Raw genomic sequence first — 665 nt, forward strand, 5'->3', positions numbered from 1 at the left:
TGTGTGTGTGTGTGTGTGTGTGTGTGTGTGTGTGTGTGTGTGTGTGTGTGTGTGTGTGTGTGTCAGTTCGGTGACGTCTGGCGCGCGTGCACAGTATCCGTGCGTGTGAAGTGTAATGAGGAGCAGCCAATGAAAGGATCAGTTTTAGAGAACCTCATGCAGGTTTCAGTCCGGGTTCGGGTCTGATCCACGGTTGTGGATCCAGATCTAGAGGCGCGTGCGTGTGCCTCACCTCTGCTGGGCGGGTCTGACGCGCGCTCCCTCCGTGCACGTGATGAAGGCAGCTCGCTCTACGAAGAAAAACGGTTCGTCGTCTTCCTCTTCCTCAGCAGCAGGCCGGATCCGAACCGAGAATCCAGAACCAGCAGATCCTCAGCCGAACCTATCCGAACCTGCCTCTCGCACGTCTGTCTCCGCGGTGCACGCGCGGCTTCACATGGACGCGCTGAAATGATGCTGAATGAAAAGAGCCAACAGCCAATCAGGGAGCAGCTCTGTGCCGCGCGCACTGACTCAGAACCGGATCAGAACACGCACAGGTGCGCGCGCACGGTTAGTCTGGAGCCGCAGCTCCGGACTTTGGATCAGACTGGGACTGAGGGAGGGGGGGAGGAAAGGAGGGAGGGAGGGAGGAAAGGAGGGAGGGAGGAAAGGAGGGAGGGAGG

General features: G+C 58.9%; 1 pseudogene; it reads right to left on the bottom strand.

The window, feature by feature from the left end:
- The window catches only part of LOC106537288 (ras-related protein Rab-3A pseudogene), a 6,981-nt pseudogene extending 6,372 nt beyond the window's left edge, over positions 1 to 609 (bottom strand).
- Positions 610 to 665: the final 56 nt, after the last annotated feature.

Source organism: Austrofundulus limnaeus, unplaced genomic scaffold (genome assembly GCF_001266775.1).
Source record: "Austrofundulus limnaeus strain Quisiro unplaced genomic scaffold, Austrofundulus_limnaeus-1.0 Scaffold2229, whole genome shotgun sequence".
NCBI lineage: Eukaryota > Metazoa > Chordata > Actinopteri > Cyprinodontiformes > Rivulidae > Austrofundulus > Austrofundulus limnaeus.